The following is a 7,500-nucleotide window of genomic DNA, read 5'->3' as shown; positions in this document are numbered from 1 at the left end:
CTCCTGTGTTCAGTTTAGTCTTCTGCCTGAGAAACGTGTTCCTGTGTTCAGTCCAGTCTTCTGCCTGAGAAACGTGTTCCTGTGTTCAGTTCAGTCTTCTGCCTGAGAAACGTGTTCCTGTGTTCAGTTCAGTCTCCTGCCTGAGAAACGTGTTCCTGTGTTCAGTTCAGTCTTCTGCCTGAGAAACGTGTTCCTGTGTTCAGTCCAGTCTTCTGCCTGAGAAACGTGTTCCTGTATTCAGTTCAGTCTTCTGCCTGAGAAACGTGTTCCTGTGGCGCCACCTAGAAGACTGCTCTCTGTATGCTTTCTACACAGCACTGATTCTGAGGGGAACTATCCCTTTAAGTACAGTACAGTGATGCTCTATGACAGATGTCACTAGATGGTGCCAAAGAGCTAAAATCGCACGGATACAGAGTGCGTAGCTCGAACAAAATCAACACGGTACACATAGAAAAGACTGTCACTGCTGAATGTTTTTAGATCTGAGGTCAGGGGGAAAGGAGCAGAGGAAAGGAAGAGATTGATCTGTGAAGGGAAGGCGACAGCCTGCTCTCCCATTAAAGCAAAAAGAAGGGCCAACAGTCAGAAGCGACACACTGACAGCTACACAGAAGCACGGTAACCAAGGCAAAACATCCTTTCTGGAGGAGCCTGACGCGTCAGTGGGAGCCACAGGGTGGGATGCCGTGCTTATAGGAGGGAGGAGCCTGGGAAAGAGATTCTCAGTGTTGATGGAACTAGAGGTCAGAGAGAGAGAACGAGAGAGAGAGAGCGCAAGAGATAGCAGGCCAACCCAAACACTCAGAGAGGGGAAATGCATTTTGGGAGGAGACTCTCCCATCCTGTCCTCCTCTTCACATCTCGCCCCTCAGGTTTAGGTGACACCCTATCTGTCCCACTCACGTCAGACAGAACTCTGCTCGTTCCCCAGGGTAGGTCTGGCGCTGCACCTAATCGTCCCATAATAAGGATCCGCTGAGGCCTGTTTGTTTGAGTGTTGATGTGATTTATAGATCTAAGAGGTGAACAACCCTGGCCTGTCAACAGGCTCGGAGACAGAGGAGCAGGAGGGTGGATCCAGTCTGACAGATAGATGCCCCGTCTTTGAGCTCAGCGGGATGGAAAGCTGCCTGGGCGTCTGTCTGTTCCGCCTCTTCCTGCCTCTGATACACTGCTGTCAACAGGGGAGGATAATGTACAGTCTGATAATGGTCACACATACTGTATTCACTCTGCACACACACGCGGCATGTTGATGAAGCGTCGCACCCTGAAGAGCTCAGCTGGGAGTGCAGACTAAGCCACGTTAAGAAGAGAATAAAGACACTCTCATAACTCCAGCCTGAAGAAGAAGAAGAACACAGCAGAACAGGGCTGAACGCAGATGAACGTGACAGCCTCTGTGTCTCTGCAGCACCGAGGGGGATGCAATTAAATGTCCCAAACAGGCTCAGAGTGGATTAGAGGACTCAAAGCCCCCCAAAGACCCCATGAGGTCCTGGTAAGACCCCCAGAACACACATTAGGACTATTAGTGAGTAAACTTCCTACACCCCATCAGTATTAGGGTCTTTACTGTCTAAACCCCTCTGCCGTTGAAACCACACTGAGTTAACCGTACCACCCTCTCTCCTCGTCGCCTTCCCTCTACCCACATACCCCTAGAAATTCAACTCCCACCCCTGTGACCCCCTTACGAATCCTACAACCTTTGTTAATTTACTCCCCCTATACCCCCCCTATTCTACCCTACAGTCTTGCTTGCTGCGAAAGAGACTACCCCCTACCCAGAAGAGCAAAGTAAACATATGTTCCTCCTGCCACCATCACCCAGCCGTCTGTCTGTCTGTCCCACGTCTCAGTCTGCCCTCCTGCTAATCTGGGCAGGATGCAGACTATCTGTACCCTCCCCTGGCCATCACAAACACCCCCATCCATTCCTCCCCCCTCTTCCCCTCCGTATCGCCTGGCCCAGCCTTGGTCACACACACAGGGCGTCTCGGGTTACAGACGCAGAGATGAGCTGAGATTTTCCGGCTCCTTGAGCATTGTCTCACAAAACTAGACGCAGGGGAAAAATCTATGGCATAGGAGAGAGGAAGGGAGGGGGAGAGAGGAGATGAGTGGTGATGTGAGGGAGAGAGGAAGAGATGAGGAAGAGAGAGAGAAACAGCAGTGGGTGCAGAGATGTGGTCGACGTCCTCTATCTACAATGAGGACAGAGCCCAAGTGCTGAAGTGAGAAGACTGATTGGTTTGAGCAGAACAATTGATTGACCTCACACTGACTCAGACACGTCTTCCCTCTCTCTACTTCTCCCCCTCTCCTCCCTCCCCCTCCCTTACCCAGTCCCTCCCTCTCTCTCTCCCTCTGCAGGTAGGACAGTAAGACAGTAAAGCAGGAGATTCAATTTTCTCACAGGATTTACCTGAAAACACCCATATCTAACAAAATAATCAAACCTCAAAGCCAGAGCTGGAGTTTCCAAACGCTCTCTACAGTAGAGACAGTGACAGTTGGAAATCCCCCCAGGGAAAAGCCATCAAACTGAAACGACAGAGAGGATGAAAAGAGAGAGTCAGCACTCCTCTACTTTCCTTTTCTCTGGAAGAGTAAACATTCCCTCTCATCCGTGACGGAAAAGTACGGGTATTAAGAGCTGTTGGGCCAACAGTCACCAAAGACACATACATGCACACCTTTCGGTTATTGGCCCAACGCTCTGAGCCACTAGGTTACCTGCCACACACACACACACACACACACACAACTTCTGGTTAATGATACTGATGAATTACAGATTTGAGGTCTTCATTAAAGTGTGAAACTTCTGAAAGCCAACAGACTGTGTGTATCTGCTGCTAACTGCTCAGACAGACCTCGTCTCCTGTGTCCATACTGGCACAGATCATTCATGTACGTGGCAAATACACTTTGAAACCCCACACAGTCCTCCTCCCTGAGGCTCTGAGCTCTAAACTCCCCCAGCCAGCATAAGGAATCTCCTCCTTGTCAAACAAGCCCTCTGTCTAAAGAGTCACATAGCCACGCCGCACTGTGACATTACTGTACTGAACCTCACTTCCCCTACAGGCACTACTGACGAACTGGACTTTCCCCAGCACAACTCGTATAACCTCTCTCTCTCTCTACTTCCTTCCTTCTCTCTCTATTTGTCTTCCTTGCTCTCTCTCCCTCTCGTTCCTTTTGGGTTCTGCAGAACCCCTTCCCCTATAGGAACATAACACTATGGGGCGATGTGGTACTTCCCTGAGCCGTGCTGTGGTCAGAGCTGGAGAATCCCCCTGCAGTACCTGGAACTCAGGGGGGCTTTTACGAAAGAGGGGAAACACTGATGCCTCTCTCTCTCTCTCTCTCTCTCTCTCTCTCTTCTCTCTCTCTCTCTCTCTCTCTCTCTCTCCTCTCTCTCACATCTCTCTCTCTCTCTCTCTCTCTCTCCTCTCTCTCCTCTCTCTCTCTCCTCTCTCTCTCTCTCTCCTCTCTCCTCTCTCATCTCTCTCTCTCTCTCTCTCTCTCTCTCTCTCTCCTCTCTCTCTCTCTCTCTCTCTCTCTCTCTCTCTCTCTCCTCTCTCTCTCTCCTCTCTCTCTCTCTCTCTCTCTCTCTCTCCTCTCTCCTCTCTCTCTCTCTCTCTCTCTCTCTCTCTCTCTCTCTCTGTGACAGTCGCCAGGACCTTTTTATGCTGACACCCCTCTCTCTCTCCTACTCTGTATCTCTCCCTCTTTCTCCCCGCCTCCTTTTCTCTCAGATTCAGCTCCGTCAGCAGACTTTTCTGGTGCCAGAGACTGTAACCTTGAGACCAGCTATGTCCCTCTGTGGTAGCACTGCTACAGTCCTCCACACCTCTCCTCCATCACAGACACTTCCCTGTTCCCATCTCTCTCTCTCTCTCTCTCTCTCTCTCATACATCCATCTGTGCCCACCAGCCGCTCACCCAGCCTGGATAAAGCCTGAATAAACAGCTCGTGCTCTGACCCGCCTACACCAGCTAAAGTCAACAAACCCTTAAGCTTAACCAAAATGGTCTGCTCTGCCCCTCTGAAGCTCCGGTGTGTGTGTTTGGTCTCTGCTGGATACAGTAACACCAATCTGAATCTCCCTATCCCTCCTTCCTTCCACATTTCTTACAGGCTACAGCTCCCACAGGAGGCCAAACCAAAACACAGAACTGTCCCCGTCTCCCAGGCAACAGAGGAGAGAAGGCCAGGACATTATCTAACAGAACACACATATCACACGCATCTGTGTGCTTGTCTACAGCTGACATCACACACAGCAGAGAGACCCCCTGAAAACGCAGCTAGCCAAATCACACACAGGGGGGAGATGTTGAGAGAACTACAGATAGCCAATGAAAGGGAGATGTTGTGAGAGATGGATAAAAGATGTGTGAAATTGTATTTGTCACATGTGCGGAATAAAACGTGCTTACGGGCCCATTCCAAACCGTTTTTAATAGTGAGAATTCAATAGTAACACAATAGGAATAAAATATATCAGATCAATGTTTTTCAGACAGAATTCATGGTATGAAATGGCACGTGCACACATACACACACACCAGATATGACCAGCGTGTCAGGGCAGAGGAAGCAGCAGTCCAACGAGAAAAACACACTAACACACTCAGCGACTGGAGGACAGGAGGTTTCCTGAAGAAAAAAAATATTCTGGCCCCTGGGGCCCCTAGACAGAGGACACCAGAGACAACAGAAGCAGCAAGTCAACAGTTCTATTTCTAAAGCAGAACGGGGGACAGCAGGGGAGGTGGCGCCAGAAGATGACGGGATTCCATCCGCCATCTTGGTCAGTTAGTTAGGTCAACACAGAAGCCCTGGTACACAGAATCATGTCAATGACAGCTAGAGTAGAAGAGAAGTCAGCCAGTAATAAAGACTCATTTCAGATAATTCCATGTTTTGATACAATGATCTACGATTAAGTAGAAAAGGAACTGTGGAATCTGAGGAAGCTCTTTAAGCTATTTAAACTGCTCTTAAACGGAGCTATTTAAACTGCTCTTAAACGGAGCTATTTAAACTGCTCTTAAACGGAGCTATTTAAACTGCTCTTAAACGGAGCTATTTAAACTGCTCTCAACTGAGCTATTTAAACTGCTCTTAAACGGAGCTATTTAAACTGCTCTTAAACGGAGCTATTTAAACTGCTCTTAAACGGAGCTATTTAAACTGCTCTTAAACGGAGCTGTTTAAACTGCTCCACTAGCCCTGATTGATATAGGAGTCTCTAGAGGCCGTGGCATCATACAGGTGTAGTGATGAGTTCTGGTCAGGACCTTATCAGCCCTACACAGACAGGTCTAGAAAAAAGACCCTTCCATTTTTGATTGTTAGTCATTTCGCAGATGCTCTTATCCAGTGCGACTTACAGGATCAATCAGGGTTAAGTGCCTTGCTCAAGGGCCACATCGACAGATTTTTCACCTAGTCAGCTCGGGGATTCGAACCAGCGACCTTTTGGTAGCTGCCCTAAAGCTCTTGGGGCAGCGTTGAAGTAAATGGTATACACACTCACAAATGCATGGGTGCACACACACAAACACTTCAGTCTCTTTTCTTCTTTCCCTATGTAAATCTATTGATCTGGCTCTGCCTTATTACGTTATTTCTCCTACCATTGTGCCATCTATATTTATCAGTCGACACAACTGCGTCAGTCTTTCCCTTCTCTGTGAACAAACACGCGCTAGGATCGATGCTAAACTCCATTCCGGGCCCCTAAACAGTCAGCTCGAATATCATATTCCCACAACAGACCACAGGCGGACATCTATAATCTGGTTTTATGGTATCGTCCCATCAGTTTACAGATCAGGTTTAATATAACACATTTATCATGGGCTGACATTCAGAGACATGCATGACCTGGATGGCCTGTGATAGAATGCTGCCAGTGGAGGGGAGTCAGTTCACTGAACAGTGTGTGGATAAGTCCTATGCCCTGTTTGGGGGAAGAGTTCCAGAAGCTCCACTGTGTTGACGAATGTCTTTCTGTATCCCTCTATCTATTCATCCCCACACATTTACGCGACACAATAGAGAGGGAGAGAGAGAGATCAGAGAGATAGACAGGGAGAGAGAGAGAGATTGAGAGTACCAGCATACAAAATGGTCATTGCAGAGTTGTCCCCTGTGGCACACAATGTAACAATACACACACCACCTCCCTCTTTTCTCTTCTGTATCCTTTTCTTCCTCTGCTCTTACCTCTTGTCCAGTCTCCTCATCCTCCTTCATCCCCGTAAATCCTATCATCTTCCACATCTTGCCATCTTCTCCCAACTCTTTCTGACACTCCTATCCATCCCCCATCTTCTCTTACTCCCTCCCTCCCTCCCTCCCTCCCTCCCTCCCTCCCTCCATACCTGAGGAAGAGTTGATGAGTGATCCATTGGAGCTGGTTCTGCGAAGCATCCGAAGTCCGTCACTCCAGGAGCGAGACTTGGGCAGGCGCCGTAACAGCCTGCCCAAACGCCTGGACACCTGACCGAAACACGCACTGCCCATATCGCCATCCTCACCCCCCAACTCCCCCTCTCCTTCACCACCCACCTCAGCCCTCACACGCAGAGACAAGGATTGAGAAGCTCTTACCTGGCTCACACCCTCACCGCTCTCCCCCGCCTCCCCCTCCTCTACCCGCCGCCTCGTAACCAACGGCGCTACCTGTGCCTGTCTGGGAGCATGGCACCACCCTGCGGGCGCCGTCCTGTACCCGAGCCCAACAGTGCTCCCTGGCGTGTGCCCTCTGCCCCTCTCCTGCCCGCGGCTGAGGGGCTCCCTGTCGGTCCGAGGGCTGCCAGCTCGCCAGCCTCCCCAGTGCCCGCCATCCCAGCGCCACCACTCGCCCAGCTGTGCCACACTCCGAACCAGCACCCCGTCCACCTCTCGCTTTGCCACCCCGTACACACACACACACCTACACGGCTCTTACCGTACACATACACACACTCATGATCAGCACCCCTTCCTCCCGTACCACTCCGCTAGTTCGCGCACACACACCTCTACCCTTCAAAGTCCTCAAACCTCAGCTTGCCTCTACTTCCTGCCAACCGCTTCCTTACTGCCCACACGTACCACTACCCTCACGCTTCTCCTGTCCCCTCCACTGGGATATCTCTCTCTCATTCACTTGTTTTGTAGCTGACGGACTCCGGGGTTCTCTCGTTCTCTCTATCTCTCAGTGCCTCTGCTGCAGCACCCACACACTCTGCAGCAGCAAACAGCTTAAAGAGACAGAGCCCCAATGAACGCCCCTCTCTCTCTTTCTCTCTCTGTGTGTGTGTGTGAGTGTGTGTCATAGCCTGATGAACTGAAATGATTCACCACAAAACATCACAGAGATGGTGGGAAATCGTATTATTGTAAATGACATGCATCGCACCGGCTGTGTGTGTGTGTGTGTTTGTGACGTGTGTGTCTGCGTGCGTATCTTGGTGTATATGATACACACT

General features: G+C 50.1%; 1 protein-coding gene across 2 annotated transcripts in view; it reads right to left on the bottom strand.

Annotated features, from left to right (window-relative positions):
• The window catches only part of LOC129814993 (ras association domain-containing protein 5-like), a 71,234-nt gene that overhangs the window by 34,623 nt on the left and 29,111 nt on the right, over positions 1 to 7,500 (bottom strand). The gene's annotated exons all lie outside the window — the stretch shown is intronic.

The sequence above is a fragment of the Salvelinus fontinalis genome, chromosome 18 (assembly GCF_029448725.1).
Source record: "Salvelinus fontinalis isolate EN_2023a chromosome 18, ASM2944872v1, whole genome shotgun sequence".
NCBI classification, from domain to species: domain Eukaryota; kingdom Metazoa; phylum Chordata; class Actinopteri; order Salmoniformes; family Salmonidae; genus Salvelinus; species Salvelinus fontinalis.
The sequence above is the reverse complement of the archived record's forward strand: the minus strand, read 5'-3'. Positions and strand labels throughout refer to the sequence as shown.